Consider the following 16,310-nt stretch of genomic DNA (forward strand, 5'->3'; position numbering starts at 1 on the left):
AGGGCAACCAAATCCATCTTTTTATACTTTGTCAGTAATAAATCAATTGGTAACATGTATAAATGAAGTGTGACCACCTCACCTTCATCTTCTATCAACATGACCTTTACCAAAAACCCTCCCATGACCCCATTTTGCTTGATTACCCAAATCTCTTTTAACATTTTAGTATTATCATTGAAAAAAATAAGTAGTGTCAGAAGTTAACAGCCTTCCTAGTAAAGGTCTACTCTCAACAGAAAAATATCTGAAGGCTTCCATCCAGAATATTAAAGATTGCTATTTAATTGTGCTTATATACACACACTCAAACCTCTGGCACTCAGTTCTACACCTTTCAAATTCCCAGTTTACACACAAACTTTGACCTGTTTAATGTTGAACCAGATTTGCTTGGCGTTGATTTATTCTTCTATAACACTGCCTTAACAGACCTTTGATTTATCTACAGAATCAAGAGAAACTCAGCTCATCCCATCTCTCGCTGTAGGGGACTTTGAGGTATCCTGGTACTTCATTTTTTTTTGCTCACAAAGCAGTACTTCCTCCTGCTGTCTGTCAGTTTGTCTATGGCACCGTGTCCCTTCTGATCTTAGGAACTGTTCAATACCTCGCTGCAAGCCTGACCATCTGCAGAAAGTCTATTCTGTTGATGGGGATTCATCAGCTGAGCACGTCTTGAGATGTAACATTTGTTCACTTGAATTTTTTTTAAAGGTATTTGACTTCAGTTTCATGGTGCATTATCTACTCGAATTGTTGGTGAACCATCAAGTGCTCAATAATTAAACAGCAGAATACAGCAGTGCTCAAAAGCCATTAATATTTTGATAGAAATACAAACTGCAAGAACTGTAATGTTTATTTGTTTAGGAAAATACACACGACTAGAACTTCCACACAAATAGAACTAGTGAGCCTGAACAGAATTATACCCTGTAAGAGGTCAGTCATTTAATTGTTGAGGTTAATGATCAGGTTAGCACTCTTGCCAAATCCCACCGGAAGCTCCAAAGAACTGGAAATGCTCCAGTAACAGCAGCACATTCTTTAAAAGATTTTGTAGAGGGTGCTCACCATAAGAACAGCCTAAGCTCAAGTGGCAACTGGTATCCATGTGAGCTAGCTGAGCTGACAGAAGCACACAGCACTACGTAGCACTTGTGCAAATGAGGTGTGCAATGACTTCTATACAAGACCAAGAATTCTGAAACAGCTGGAGAGGTGTTTCAGCCTTTGATCACTTTGTAGTCCTTCTCTGGACTTGTTCCAATAGCTTCATATCATCCTTGTGCTGGGGGCCCCAGGACTGGATACAGAACTCCTGAAGGGGCCTCATAAGGGCAGAGCAGAGGAAGATGGTCCCCTCCCCACTCCACAGCCATCCTTCTGCTGATGCAGCCCAGGATGCAGTTGGCCTTCCTGGTTACAAGTGCACACTGCTGACTCGCTGTCCAGCTTCTCATCCACCAGAATTCTCAAGTTCTTCTCAGCAGGGTTGCAGGGTTGCTTTCCATAAGTTCTTCTCTGAATCCATATACATATCTAGGACTGCCCTGACCCAAGTGCAACACCTACGCAGCTTTGTTTAACCTATTAGGTTCACATGGACCCACTTTTCAATCCTGTCAAGGGCCCTCTGGATGGCAACCCTTACAATAAACTACAGCAAGGGTGATGGGAGAGCAGCCCTCCCCTCCTTTTGCATGTATATCCAGGTCTCAGTTTCCTCCTTCTGCCTAGAAATCTGTTTAAGAATAAAGGCAGCTGGTTTCCACATCCACATTTTGTAACTCATGTTTGCACTGACTCCCCTCTACACAGCTCTAGCCTTTAATTTGGCTTAGTGGAGAGGAACAAATTAGAGGAAGGTATTTCAACAGTTTATTTACCCTCCATGCTGACCCACTTTTATGTATTTACGTGGTATGAAACAGACACCTCCAAAGGAATTCTGGCACTCCAGAAGAGAACACACATTAACCTAACAAGCAGCTTTATGACATGAAACAGCCACCTCAGATGGCACAACGCAAAACAATTTCTAAAAACATTTAGAGTACCTACAACTGGATGTGTGTGCATCATTTAAACCATGAGCTGCAGAAGATCTATGCCCTGGCAGGGAGTACCACTTAATTTTACATTAAAAAGCTTTCAGTTCTGAGTTCACTGAGTTTTTCCCCAGTCATGCTGCAATAATCAAATTGCTATAACCGCAGCATTTTGCAAATTCCCTTTTAGCTACTGGGAGTCACAAAATGCATTTTATATAAGTTACCTTCAGAGGAAAAAAGGCTCCTAATATTAACCCACCTTTTATGTTCCTCAGATCCCTTCCTTATACTACTGCAGTTACCAGGTGCCAGCCCTCTCTGCACACATGGCTGCTTATCAAAATATCTAGAAAATCCAGAGCATGGTGGGCTGCTGCTCCCATTCCCCAGGCCAGTGTCTGTTTAGGGAAGCTGCTGATTATGTCAGGTTTGGAACCACAGAGGGAAGACCTCACCCTTCCTGCAGGCCCACATTCCACCTTTATTATTAAAGCCAAGGATAGAGCCACCAAATAACACTGTTTCTCAGTGACCACTGCCATCAGGAAGAAAATACAACCTTGTGACTGCATCCTGCTTCAGCAACAGCCCCCAGGGTTTTCAGTTAAAACACTGACTCCAAAAGCAAAACTCAACAATTGCATGGTTGCAGCTATAACCACCTCCATAGCCCACAAAGCAGGTAAGTACTGATCTCTTTTATTTACTGAGGGCAGCAAGCGGTGCTTTTAACCCAAAATATGTCACATTGCGGTTGCTAGCACCATTTTCACTATGGAAGTGGCATGGCAAGACCACACTGCCTTAACCCACTCCAAGGGAAAAACAACCACCAAGAGGTTTGAGAGAGGAAAGGCTGTAACTTTTTTTCCTAGGTACTAAAATACCTCCACTTGCTGTGTTGTTTTACAGGTTTACTGCATGTGTTCTCAGCCCTCCTCTCCTGTAAGTGTTTTATAGCAGTGTGCATTTCGGTCACTCCCATCTCTCTGACAGGCCCCTGGGCACAGTGCAGTGCTGCTGGAAGGGCCAGGTGCCAGGCACTGCTCACCCCAGCCCCAGTAGCAGCAGGGAGGATCTCTGGCTGGTGCATCTGGAAACAGTGGATGAGAATTCCTGAGATAAAAATGCTTATCTTTCATGGTGGGGTTGGGAAAAAATAAAAATCTTCTTTTGCAGGTATAAAATTAGCAGAGTTGAAGAGTTAAAACACTGAAGCTGAATATGAACAATATTTAACATCTCACTGGCTGCACAGCAGAGTCCTGTCACTACTGCAGCACCAGCACTGACCAGGGAACATCTCCTGATCAGTCAAAGCTACAAAACCAGTGGAAATTTACACTCTTGACAGGCAAACAAGGAAGGAACAAGAGCAATCCTGCCACGCGGGGCCATAAACCCTGGGCATCCACTACAGAACGAGTGACTCAGTGCAAGTGTTGGAGTGGAAACAGAAACCCTGACTCACACAGCACAAGAGCTGGCGGAGGCAATGCCAGGGAGGGCAAGGCTGCATGGGGCACTCAAAGCCTTCACTGGAAATTAGGAGATACCTACCTGGAACGCGAGGTGGAATTCAAGCTCTCCTTCTTGCTGCTTGATTTTCCTTACAGTTTTTGTTTGTTACCCAGAGTAACCAGATTAGCACTCACTGGCAAGTTAACGCTTTGCAGCACATCCTGCCTACTTCCCAAAGCACAATAGCAGGACTTGTTGCCAGGAAAAATGAAGGAATCAGCAGCTCTGCTCCAAAACAAGGAGTCCTGAATTAGGTGACAATTTCCCTTCTAAAAGATTTGCTTTTTTACTGCTAAGTCAGGCCTCACAGAAAATGGAACTCAAGGTTTCGTGGCTAACAGGTCAGTTCAACATTGTATTGAATTCCAGAGACAGACTGATTTTTCAATCAGTATTAACTATAAATATAACCCAAATTCATGTAGTCTCATTATTATACATGTCAAGTCACTTCAGTGTGGAAAGTAAACTTCCATTAGGGGGAAAGAACTGAACAAGACCAAGGGCACTGGGTGGCTCCCTTCCAATAAGGACACAGGAAAACAGCCCTATGCTGGGAATCCACACCCAAGTGCCATTTATCAGCACTTAAAGTGACTGCTTCAATCAGCATCCAAATGTGAAATAGAGCAGCAGCAGCTTGCTCAAGTTCAGCTTGGGTTTGAAGTCTCAAGTGGGCAGGGGGATGCAGGGAGGCCCCAGACCTGGCTCTGACCCTAATTTACAGCAGTCACTCCCACAGAACCTCACTATCGGAACAGGATTTCAAGCAATGCAGGTTGTAATGCAGGTTCTAACACCACTCTCCCATTTCCTGTGTTCTACTGACAGTCTGCATTTCCGTACACTTCTCATAAGCTGAGCTCTTTAACACCCATGTGTTAAAGGAAATTTCTGTGCCTGAAAAGCAAAACTTCTACAACTGCAGACTTCATAAATGCGTATATCAAATGCCACTTTTCAAAACCACTTTTTAATACAGGATTTATTTTGCTTTCTTTGGCAGCGTTCTGCTTTCTGGATGTACTATAGGAGTTTGCTTTCACCTGCGTTGCATTTTGAGGACAAGCCAGAGACAAAACACTTGGCCATGTCCTCGCCTCACCACAGAAGCCAACCTTGTGTTATACAAGCTCCAGGTTAATCCCGTTGGACTCCCCTTCATGGCAAAGCCAGCTGCCACTCTGGGAGCAGGGTAACAATTTGGAATCCTCATTGCAGCTGAGTTCTTTCCAGAAGACACCAGGACAGCACAAGGTAAATATCAGTACTCTGCAGTTATTTTTCAACCCGCTTTAACATCTTTTCAGAACTGCAGTCAGGGAATTACAACCTTTCAGCATTTACTTAGAATTTAGTGATCACCTCTAACAACCAGCCACAAACCAGACGTCCAAGTTTGTCTACTGCCCCCACTTTTCACCCAAATTAACAATATAAACTTATGCAAAAATATTAGAACTGCTTTTATTGTAAATCTGGAGGCCATGGATGCATCACTGGAAGTAGGAGAAATCACTCTACGGTTCCTGTTTGAGAGGAGATAACCCATAAAGTGACTTCCTAGGGGAGGTCCTTGGGCAGATTCAATTTTCATACTTCAGCAATACTCAGGTCACCAATTTTAACCCATGTGGTTACTGCAGGTTTAGTGCTTCTAACCATTTAGGAGTGCTTTAACAAACACAGCATCACCTTCTAGGCACCAAAACACTTCATTAATCATGATCTGTATCTCCAGAAGCCTTGTGTCTACATAACTACAACTTCACCCTCAATGAACAGATGACTCTTTCCGCTCCTCTGCCTTCCTTCATTTTCCCTACTGAGTTTCTCCATCAGGCTTTGATCACTCAATCTAGAGGCCACAACCCTGACCTCTTCTATAATCTCAGCCAGCCAGTTTTGAAGAACGAAGCCTTTCTGCTCAAATTAAAGGCAGACCACGCTTTACGAAGATAATCATCTTGGAAACAAAGCAGACTGCCTCCATGGCAGCAGGGAAGCTCATGACAGCCTGTTCACATTACTGGGTCTGAGATCCCTTGCTCACTGAAATGGATTCAGGGCTCCTCTCCAGGCAAGGCAGTAAATTTAGCTATTGAGAACAGCCGCAGCTCGAGACAGATCCTATTTCAGGGCCATTCTAGGAGGCAAAGCACCAGCAGAGAGGCTTGCACTACTCTCCAACCCCCTTCCTGCAAAAGAAGTTGTTTAATATTAGAAGTCAGGAATTAAACTACATATACTGCCATTCAAGAAAAAATAGTTTATTTATATGACAAATCTAGTAAAATGATTGAGCTGCAGCTCTTACAAATTAGAGACAAACATAGCTGAGGTTTCTAGATGACAAGATTCCAATTGTAGTTTAAATACAGAACAAGATTTAAAGCAACTTTGTCCTAATGGAGAAAGTCGCAATTCAGTGAGCAGTCTTAGACAAGCCTGATAGTTTTTAAACATCTGGTTGCAAATAAACCTTTACAATTAAGTACTTCTCATTGTTACTGCCCCTGTGAATTGAATATTTATTCCAACTCTACTGTTTTGTACTGTTACAAAGCTTTAACTCGAGCTCTTCCTGTATTCCTACTTCCAAAAAAGCAAGCAAGAAGAACCCCAATACACATTAGGCCATAACAGCAACATGGTTTCTCTTCCAAAAGTGCATTTGATTTGCATTTTGTTCTGAAAACACCGTCATATAAATACTTTCTCAAAGTGCTGTGGCGAGGGATTAAAATTCTAAGTGCTTAAATCCAGCCAGGGTGAAATCAAGCAGCAGTCATGTGTTTGTTCCCAAGTAAAATCTCCTGTGTTGAGTGGTCAGAAATAAGCAGCAAAAGGAAATCAAAACAAATCTGAAACCAACACGAAGTTAGGATATAGCAGTATAATTTTCTGGCCTGGTCAAGCCCCAGTGTATTTTCTATGCCTTTCTTTTTTCCCTTTAACAGTACTGAAGAACTTCCCAAACATGTCAGGTTATTAACGAGTTGCTAAAATTGCATAGATCACTCTTATTAATATTTATTAAAATATTATATATTTAACTGCACAATATCTACATTTAAAAGAGTGTTGTTTTTTGTTTTTTTTTCCATCCATGCAAGCAATCTTTTCTCCTACACAATAATTTTACCTAACATTAGATGGATTATATAGACACATTGATATAGAAAATAGTCGGGCAATAAGCAAACTAATTAATCACAGAATCATTAAGGTTGGGAACAATCTCTGAGATCACCAAGTCCGATATGATGATAATACAGTGATCATACACTGACATGGACATAGCTGCTGCCACGACAAGCGTTCCCACCATGCTCCAGTAGTGCCTACAGCACCCCCAGGAACTCGGCCCAGTTAGAACAACCCCACGTAGGAGGCATCACAGCAGCAGCCTGTAGTCTCATCTCTTGCAGTCTGAGCTGCTTGCTCTGCTCTTGCAGCAGTCTGGGCTTCTGCCAGCCGCAATCACCAGGAAATTACACTGAGATAAGGGTGATAGTTGGACTGCTGCCTCAAGTGCTTCCCTGCAGTGTTCCTCCTTCCTGAGGACTTCCTAAAGCAGCCCCATCCCACGCCCTGGTCCTCCATCCACTCATCCAGCCACTCCTCCATCCCAAGCCAGCAGTTCCACGCTGATGTGACGGTCAGGGCCACATCCCACACAGCTCACCCTCTGCAGCTGCTCCCCCCAGGCAAAGGGCAGGGGAGTGGCACCAGCTCAGGCTGGGCAAGCAGAGGTGAAGTTTGTCCCCTTTGCAAGGAGCAGCTTAAACTCAGCTTAAGTGCTGTGAAAACGCAGCCTGGGATCAGCTCTGCCCCAAGAGTGAGGGGCAGTTAGTGGGCACCACCAGGAACTGTGCCCTCAGGCTGCTGTTCTTCCCCCATCCAGCACCACCATGGGACAGATCCAGCTGAAAAATGACCCGCTTGGGAGAAAAGATGTTTCTCAGCCAAACCAACTTCACCATCGTGGTCACAGCTGCAAGCACAGGGCTGGGAACAAACAGACAGGAGGGCATTGCTGCCAAGCCATTGCTGCACCTCAGCAAACAAAGCTGGTGGGCAACGTTAATGAACAGCTCAGTGATTTCCTACATGTGGGTTTGGCAGCTTTTCATTTCAGACAAGGATCTGGACCCTTTCCAGATGACCTGCTGTCTGGAGAACCCCTTCAAAAGTAAAGAGAAAAAGCAATTTGGACGTATCGTGGACTTTCAGCCAGCATTCCTTTGCATTCAGACTGCTACAGAATAAGTGGACAGCCCACATGGTCAAAGCATTTCAAATTTGTGTTCTTTTATTTATTTAACCTGAAATTCTGCACTGTCAATCATTAGAAGAGATAAGAAGCAATACTACCTTCTACAAATACAAAATACTTTCAGCACAGACAGCCTCATCCCTGTATTGCACATTTATCTTACCGTAACAAAATGCAATGAACCACTGAAAAATTCTGTCTTTTCTTTTGCATACGTTTGGGTTTTGGGACTTTAGCAGGGCATTCCAGATACATATTACATTGCATAAGTGTTAAAAAAAATTAAAAGAATTTAAAATGAGCATTTCAAAGGTAACACTGTTCTTAATTTAACACCCTGTCCAGACAGGTCTATTTTAAGTGCAGTGATTTGAAGAGCTGGCAAGTGAAAGCCTCTGAAAAGGAACCAAACTGAATTAACACAAAAGGCAAAACAAGGAAATAAAGAAAATGCAGAAGAGTGAAGTAGGAATAGAAAGTAACAATGTGAAAAGGAATTAGAAACTTTGAAACAACAGTAAAACAAGGGGAATTCTGCGACCCGAGACACAACAACAGACCAACAGGACAGCCACGGAGGATGCGCTGCTCAATGCTCAGCATCTCACAGTGAAACCTTTGCACTGATTTTCTGATTAACAATTAACAGCTGAACCCTTTATTGTGTTTCACCAAGCAGCAAACCAGCCACTAACTGAGCCGAGGCTCCGAAGATTAGCCTGCAATCAAGACTGCTCATCCAATTACAGGGTTTTACAACACTGGATGTACAAGTGTTTGCATGTTGCCTAGACGCAGTATATACAAGGCCATACTAATGCGGATAACACACAGTAGTGCACCATTACACCCAGCGCATTACATGTGCTGCACACCACAGCTTTTGCTGTTCTGTCCTGAAACTGAAAGGTAACCATCGCTAGGTTTCTGGGTTTCCAAGAAGGAAACACGAGCCTCTAAGAGCCCAGTAAAGATTTATTAACACTTAACACACACACACTCAGACCTCCCACTACAAAACCAGGATTACTTTATCCTTATGCTCCATTCCTACAAAAAACAAAAACAAGCAAACAAACAAAAAACCATCATGAGTTCAGAACACTTAATCTGCATCCAAAATCAGCTTACAGGAGACAAACCAGCTCAATGTTCAACTGAAACAGCTCTGCAACAGCTTAGCTTGCAAGTTTCTTTTCTCTGCAGCAATGAAGGAATGACAGAACGTCAGTATGTTCATATGGAAAATAACTTCTAATCAGCTGGATTAATGCTTCCTATGGACTGCTTGATAACTGGTTCATTCCACAAAGCTGGCATCTGAGTAAGCTGCTGTGCTTCCTCAATCTGTGTAACAGCTACAACATTCAAAAGTGCATCTACAACAACTTACCTTCTAAAAAAAGAGGGCCAGCCTCTTAACTTAATTCTCCTGTCACTAGCTAAACTGATATGTTTTTTCTACATCCTTAACCCTGTTACTAAGAACGTACCAGCCGCAAGTGGCATGCTCCAACAGCACCAACAGCTTTGATCTTTTCTTTAAAGCTCAGTTATAGAAGTTATCAGGTCTCCTTGCAATAATTTTCACTCCAGAAGCATCAAGAGAAATACACAAAGAGCATCATTACACAAATATCTTTATCAAGTGATTTCTGGTGCAGGACAATCTATAAGACAGAAGGGAAAAATCTCCTCCTGCATTGATCCTTCTCACTTATAACTGACTCAGACATTCTGCACACTCTGTCCAGCAGACCCCCTGGCTCCTTGATTCATTCTGCTGCAGTCACTCCAGGATGTTCCTGTCATTTTGCAATGCAATTAACCACACAAGAAAACAATCTGTGTCAAGGAAAAAAGGCTCCTCCTCACTGAGGAGAAGAACTTGTGACCTCACCCAGCTGGCTTGTAGTTACGAACACCAGCTTCCTGTTCAGACAGCAGGACTGTCCAAGCACTAGATGCACTACTATTCTAACATGCTTTCATCAGCCATGGGATAATGATTACAAACCCAAACGACTACATTTATTTGGTTCCTAAGGAATACATCTTAAAATACTCCAGTTAAGTCAACAAAGCAACATTGCAGATTAAAAGGATACTTGGAAGTTCCAGGTTTTTTTTTTTTGTCTAGACATCCAGAGCTGCTAAAAGCACAACAATGTTACTGAGGATCAAATTCAGCCTTGCTTTCAAAACTGGAACATGCAGCAATCAAGCAGCCTTTGAAAATGAGTTAATCAAGCACATTAATCTGGTAAAATCGCTCAGTATGTCATCGTTGACTGCTGTGAAGCTATTTGGTTCTATGTTGCAGGACACCAGCCACGACTCACCCAATTTAGCTTGTACTGTTTAGCTCCCATGGGCTTAGACCAGAGCTGCGCTGTGGCAAACAGGCACAGCTAATTCATGTGGAATGGAAAGCAGCAGAACGGGCTGGAGGTTCTCCTGAAGTCATTACTTTAACCAAGCCATGAAATCTTTTTCTGGAAAGTACACACAGTGCTAGGAAGCATCTAACACACCAAGATACCTTTTTACTTGACCACAACCTAGAGAGATCTCATGTGTTTTGCTTTACATAATTAGCTAATACAGTGATCTCTAATTGGAAGAACAGTCCTGTTACAGATCCGTTCATATTAACGAGCCTAAAAATACTATACAAGTATCTAAGAAATGCATTTGCTTTCATAAATCCCAAGTGTATCACATTACCACATCACGTGGAAGCAGCTTCTTAGATCCCTTCTAGCTATTTTAGCAACTTAAACCATTACTATTTTAGGATTTCAGCTCCAGGCATAATCTGATCTAAAAATTATTCGCTCTAAGAGCCACCATCAAGTTAGAACTAAAGAATCACGGCATTGTCCACAAAGGGGCTAAATCTGAGATTTTGTTTGCATGATGTGCCACAGGTGTCAGCTCAGAGAGCAGCCTTGGTTCCAGATGCACAACTGAGCTCGAGCAGATTCCATGAACTTTTACCTTCATTATTCTGTTATGTCAGATACCAAAACCTCCTCCTCACACACACCTGACAACAGCACAAGCCCCTCCTCTGGTTCCCTCTTCATGGGCACAGGGATGCCCCAGGCTGTTTACACACCAGAGCAGAAATGCAGCATGTCAGGCCTGGTCCTCCAAAGCCAATGAAACAATAAGAGAAATAGCTGCACTGGAAAGCTTACACTTGATTCATCCCTTAAAGGCAACATAAAACCATGCTTTCCTCAGGCAACTGCTCTGTTTGGCCTCGCTGTGCATCCCTGCCCTGGGGGGCACTCAGGCAGCACAGCACAATTGGAGGTGATCTGGCTCCAGCTGAGCCCATGGGACCTGTCTGCCTTTTGTTGTTAATATTTTATCAGTCCTCTGATCTGTTTCAGCAAGCAGCAACATGACGATCACAGCTAAATGAGAGGAGAGCATGCAGCTGGAGGCATATGAGATTGCTGCTAAGAATTATCAAATCCCTGAGTTCGGAGTCCTGTCATTTCTTTTGTAGCAACAAAAAAATCTCAAGTATTTATCCAGTGCCCACCCACCAGTCAACAGGCAAACCTGCTCCTGCATTATGCAATGCTTTTTTTCTTCTACCAGGCTTGAGAAGTTCTCTACTAGAAGGCACAAAACTTGAAGACATCCCCAAGTCAGCAAAATTAAACCAGAACGACACGGTGGTACGGAATGAATGGTATTTTCTGCCTCCACTAAGGGGTAACAAAGTAACTGAATGTATACCTGCCTTAGAAACACTCACTTAAAGTTGTATCACTGTATTTGCAGAGCCAAACTGGAAACTTGGAAGCTGCAGGTTTTGCTATAATTGGAAGTTTACACAACTTACAAAAAAGCAGATTAATGAGCTGCACAATGTGCTACATTGTGTCAGTGCTCCCTAAGGAGTGCAGGAAGTAGATAAATACGCAGATACCAAAAAACTTTTGTTGGTACAGCTTAGGATGAGGAGCAGGCTAAAGGGCTGGTTGCTTGCTACTTTCTCAGGCTGAGAAATTCTACAACACAGTATTTCCAAGTTTTGCACTTTGGGGTTGAAGTAGAAAAGGACGCAGAGATACACAGTACTGCTGCAGCCCATGCAATGCAGGGCTTCCTGCTGGACTCCTCAGACATGCAGATGTTTAGATAATGCATTCCTTCTGCTATTGGTAGACAAGTGCTTTGGCATTTGCATGCCAATCAGTCCTTGACAGTTACACAAACTATAGAAGTCTACTCGTTCAACAGACCTTTCCCAGTCCAATCTGATCAGACTCTTTAAACCTATCATTACATTAAATCGTCTTCTAGAAAAGTCTAAGTCAATTTTCTGATTCCAAAGACCTCAAAGTTCAGCTGGAGATAAACAGGAAATGTTTAGCATGTCTACTATAAACACTGAACCCAGGATTTTCTTTTTTTGAGTACTCAGACAATCACTAACCTACAGTAATGAGCACAAAGTCAATTCTCTCCCTGAACGTGGACACATTTCAGTGTCATTTATCAGCTTCTCAAATATGTTTACCAATTAAAAGCATTTGATAAATTCCATTTGTCATATTGTTTTTTAAAGAGCTGCCAGGGTGAAAAAGAATATAGGGTCAGATACACAATGGCTTCCCCAACACGGAAGAGCAAGAAGATCAAAGTAGTTTCTCTCCAACATGTGTAAGATAACTTATTTACTTTTAATAGCACTGTAGGGTTTATGTTATACTCATCGAGGTGTTTTAGAATTACAGGAGATGACAGAACTTATTTAACCATCCTGAGTGCTCAAAAAACAGCTGGTATCCAAAGAACTATCAACAGGTGAGCAGGATATAAAAGCTTTCCTAAGTAATAATTCAGAGAACTCTGAAAACCAGTTGAGACCAGACGCAATAGGCAACACTAGTTTGGTCCATCTAGCTTTTCCACAAAGCATTACTAAAGCACACATTAAATCTGAGCCGCTCCTTACTACACGCATTCACACAGTATGTTACTTTAACATAACCTGCTTTAGCGCTGTTACAATAACACCAATCCCAGCCCATCTCTTACAGACTGCCGAGTGGCCTGAAGAGCTCCTAAATATAGTCCAGCACTGCACCTTTCATGCACAGCATGAGCTATTAAAAGGTATGTGCCAAAGCTCCTGGTGAGTCATAGCAATGTCATGTGAACAGGGCTTGGAAAAACCTCCCCATATACAAGATGTTGTATTCAAACAGTGGACAACTAGTGAAGAAGCTGTAGTCAGCTTGTCTCTTGGTTTGTGGCCTCTTCCAGACTGTAATTAGGCAGAACTGATGATCCTGGTTTATGAAGCACAACAGCCTGACAGGCAGGCAGCATCCCTGCTTGTAAAGGTGAGTGTACCCACCTGGCAGCCTAAAGAAGTCATCAGAGATCAAGATCTAAGCTTTCCAGACCAGAGTATGTCTGGAATAATTTTTAATCTGTACAGTATGCTGTCAGTTGTATCTAAAAGATGAAAAATAATGAGAACACTAATGGTTGTGTCCCCAAAGGCAGAGAAGCCAAACTTGTGCAGAATTATTAGATGGCTTATCAAGCATCATTAATTACCAGCCTGTTTTTCTATAACTAAACAGCAGGACACAAACACCTCTGAGGACTCATTTCTCATGAATTACATGGCTAAGTAGTCCAAATGCTTTTTAGTGCATCATTAAAAGCCTTTAATGACAACATTTCTGAGCACTTATTTTTGTTAGAGAAGTAGAAGCTTCAAATCAGAATCTGTATCCTTTTGTTTTTTTTTTTACTTTATGCATTAACTAGAACCTTCTCATTAGAAATGCTTGCTTGCACAGCTGCATCATTTACAGATAATCTGTCAAATAAAAGAAATAGAGTGCTCAGTGGTAGACAGAATACTTCTCTTGTTTAAGGCATGCAGCAACATCCTCAAGATAATTGCTGCTGTATTTAACACTGCATCTACTAATTATCTCAGAATCCCGCTCCACTCACATAATCCCCTCTTCAATTAGTTTCTTACAGGCATTTCATAACACTATAGAATTCTACCCATGCAGACTCACAGGCTTCCCATAAATGCCATTCCTCTGCTCTAGAGAATTGCTGGACCATCTCTTCTTACTCATTCCTCACACTGAGGCATTACTTCTTGATACCATGTCAGGTATTTGTCGTACAGCCGTGTGCCTTCAGAAGCTGATCGTAAGAAAGACTGCACCACTCATACATATGACAAGCTCAATGGAGCAAGCCATGACTACTCTAGAGTTAAACATCCCTCCACTGAGGAGAAAGAAACCACCTGGTGAAGACATCACTGATGCACAGCTGAAGTTTGCTGAACTCCCTGTAATACAGCTGTTCCACAACTCTGGGGACAAAAGCTCAGAATGACTGAGAAGAGGAGCAGAATACACCCCTTTCTAATACAACACCACAACCCCCCAAGTCAAAGATTGCCCTGCAAAAGCAATGGATGGCATAGAAGGATGGATGCCACAAATAAGGCAAGTAGTAGCAGGTGTTCTGCACAAGGCCCTGCAGTGCCACAAGTGAGCAAGCAAGAGGACATGACCAGCTGGCCCTGCTAGTGAGTTGCAGCTTTATCAAGCTCTCTTACAAAAAAAAAACCAGTAGACCTGAAAGACAGTTTGGTTTGATTCAACTATACATAAGTAAAAACCACAGAACAAAAGCAATGCAATGTTGTTTTCAGTGTTACAAAATGGAAGTGGTTCACCTCCTGCTTCTGGTACCCAGTGCCAGAAATACTTCTACCTCTGCTAATATTACAAGTCATCATAATTCAGCAGCATTTTGCAGGCTCACCTCCCACAAGTCCTTTAGTGCTTATCAAACATACATAGTGCAGCATTGTCATAAACTGGAAAGCACAGCACTGCAAGTGAAACCAATTACAAGCCTGTCACTGCTAAGAGATTTTACTTTGGGAAATGAAATAAAACCATGGTGACCTCTGAATTCTTGACTAGTACGAGCAATGCAAGGAGGCTTGCATGTTAAATATTCACCACTGTGTTTTAAACCACAATACCACTTGAAACAAAATGGTTTTCAATGTAAGTATCATTAGAGCTGTAAGTTAACATTTTTCTTTGCATAGTACTTGCTTTAATTATGCTCAATTTATTGACTCAGTGTCACTGGGCTGAGACATTTCCTTCTTCCTCCATTGGGAAGAACCACAGCAGCAACTGCAGACAACACTGTTGCAGACTAACACAACAAATTAAAGCCTTCACTCAATTGTGTACTTTGACAGGCCTTGAAAGCAGCTCCTGCTTCAAGTACTGCTCATATCCAAGTGAACACCTAATACAAATGATTCATTTCTACAACATTTTATCTTGAAAGTTAGATAAGAACAATCTAATAAGCCAAAAATGTAAAGAAAAATAGGTTTAGATGAAAAGTAGTATTTGGCTGCGCACATGGAAGAAGAGACAGCAATCTGAGATGCGCGACAGTCCTCACTAAGTTTCCAGATTTTATAGCTCCCATATAAACAGGTGATCACACCAGCAAAACCCAACACCAACCTCTCCAGTTATATTTCTTTCCCTCCCATCCCCAGACCACACCCATAAACAGAGTCTCCTGGGTTTCATGGGAATTAATGCAGACTTGCAGAGATGAAAGTTATTTCAGCCACATAAGCATTTTTCTTTAACTTGGAAAGACAAATATTCAGGTCAGCAACAAATGAGCAAGAAGCCCCTCGAACTAATCAGACCATGGCAAACAATCCCTAAAAAGAGCAATCCGGTCAACTCAAAGCATTTACAAACATCAGGCTATAATTTACATACAGAAGAGACAAAAAACACCAGTCACAACTTTATGATCATCCTCACTTTTCAGAGTCTTCTCACTTCAATTAAAGTTTGTATGTTTTGGGGGTAAACAATCCATCCCATCAGCGGAACACTCTTAAGATATTTGGTTAAAAAGCACTTTATAAGCAAAGATAGACTTAATAAGAATGCGCTTGGATTAGATGCCAATGGGAAAAAGAGAAATAGAGTCTAAATTGAATTCAAACTAACTCCTAACATTAAGCTTATAACAACAAATGAGTCAGGGTCAGTAGGAATAACTTTTAATGGAAAGCAATTATAGGTACCCCTTTGTGTTACAATGAAAGCAGGACACTTCGCTGCTGGGACAGAGAATAATGAGCAGCAGCACCTGGCACAGACCAGAGCAGCGATCCTACAGCCACACCCTGAGAACCGGCAGGGAAACAACAGACAGCCACAGCCGCACAGCGTGGGGTGTCAGCTGCCTTCAGCTCAGGGTTCTGAAGGAGAGGAGAGCTTCTGCTCCCAGCCCGTACAAGGCAAGACACCGCTCTCAGTTAATTCTTATTTCCCCCATTCCCAGGCTACAAAGCAGACTGAGGCATTCATCCCACTCAGAGCAAC

General features: G+C 42.4%; 1 protein-coding gene across 6 annotated transcripts in view; it reads right to left on the reverse strand.

Annotated features, from left to right (window-relative positions):
* Positions 1 to 16,310, reverse strand: part of LOC140258647 (rho GTPase-activating protein 17-like) — a 38,714-nt gene that overhangs the window by 21,372 nt on the left and 1,032 nt on the right. The window lies entirely within an intron of this gene.

Source organism: Excalfactoria chinensis, chromosome 14 (assembly GCF_039878825.1).
Source record: "Excalfactoria chinensis isolate bCotChi1 chromosome 14, bCotChi1.hap2, whole genome shotgun sequence".
Classification (NCBI taxonomy): Eukaryota; Metazoa; Chordata; class Aves; order Galliformes; family Phasianidae; genus Excalfactoria; species Excalfactoria chinensis.